At 31.6% G+C, this 1,537-nt stretch overlaps 1 non-coding gene across 1 annotated transcript; it reads left to right on the forward strand.

The window, feature by feature from the left end:
- Positions 1 to 1,126: 1,126 nt before the first annotated feature.
- Positions 1,127 to 1,225, forward strand: LOC112133656 (small nucleolar RNA U13). Its single transcript, XR_002915283.1, has one exon. It is a non-coding gene; the product is annotated as a small nucleolar RNA U13 (small nucleolar RNA).
- Positions 1,226 to 1,537: the final 312 nt, after the last annotated feature.

The following is a 1,537-nucleotide window of genomic DNA, read 5'->3' on the forward strand; positions in this document are numbered from 1 at the left end:
TCATATAAATATCCAGTACAAGAAATTGATCATGTCAAGAAGTTGATCAAAGTGAGTTGATAGCAAAGGAAAACCAGCAGGAATGTAAGAACTATAAAATATCACCTATTTTTGAAACTGAGTGTTTGCATTTTCCCTGGTGGCAGGTGCCCATCCTGAGCTGCATGATATGACATGATTTACTAGGCATTTCAGATATAAGACATAACAGATATAAAAGATCAATTGTATGGGGTATAGGCATATGTGAATGATATTCAGAGTGTTGTATAAAGGATCTCAGACTAGGAGATTTCATGCTAATGTAAAGGAGCCAGCAGATTACATGACTATCTCTTCCTTCAATTTACAGGTAAAATACATATTTAAGAAAACAAATAACAGAGCACATTCCAAAGGAAAGAAAAGTAAAGCCTCAGGATTCAGACATAATGAACTAAACAAAATATACAACCTGAATTAGTACAAATGGTTCAAGAACTAAAAATAAGCCAATAAATAAAATTTATGTATTAAGGGTTGATATTGTAAATATAATGCAGGAAAAATAAGCTACAAAAAAGAAATAAGTTGACAAATTAGAAATAAAAAATTGAAAGGTAATAGATAAAATATAAATTAAAAATAACACATTGAGAAATGTAGGTACACTAGAACTTTGTAAGTTTTTTTAACAAATGCAAGTAAGTTGTTCAAACTGATAGAAAAAAACAGACCTTGATAAATCAAGGAAGATTCTAGAGTAATAAGAATAAATCAGCACTAAGAGAATATGAAAATATAATATCAGAAATAAACCTTAACGATTGATAAGGTGTAAGCATTTGGGGAGCCCTCCCACCCCCTGGCAAAAAGGAAATAACAGAGTATACAAATCAGATGACACAAACCTGCATAACAAAGTTCACACTAGACGTTCTGGAAGATCCTCTATCCTCAATGCTTATCCTTACACATGTAAACATGATCGAGATGAAGGAAGGTCATAATCACATAATATCTCACTCTGTTCCACTCTATCTCAAGTGAATAAACGTCTTCTTTTGGAATTCTGTCCATTTAATGAAAGTAATAAGAATGCTGCTCTTTTTTAAAACTAGAATTTTCTTTAAGTACTCAGAATGTAATAATTATTCTCAAGCATGATGATTGGGTGTTTATGAGCACATGTGAGTTGTACCTCCTTCAAATCCTGTTTTGGTGGCAGCACGTTACCCATCTGACATGAAAGAAAATAAGAGAAAAAATAATAATTACCTGCTAAGGTTAAGTGATATATGTGTGTGTGTGTGTGTGTATATATATATATGTGTGTGTGTGTATGTATATGTGTGTATATATATACACACATATATACGTGTGTGTATGCATATGTGTGTGTTTATATATATATATATACTTAAACAAAGTAGTATTAATCCATGAAATGTGTACTTAGTATTGTGTGTGTGGATATATACATATATCCACACATATACATATGGCTTTAAGCACTAGTGTTAACTGGAAATGTGTTAGAGTTACGTAGCTGTCTAGG

This window comes from Pongo abelii, chromosome 4 (assembly GCF_028885655.2).
Source record: "Pongo abelii isolate AG06213 chromosome 4, NHGRI_mPonAbe1-v2.0_pri, whole genome shotgun sequence".
NCBI lineage: Eukaryota > Metazoa > Chordata > Mammalia > Primates > Hominidae > Pongo > Pongo abelii.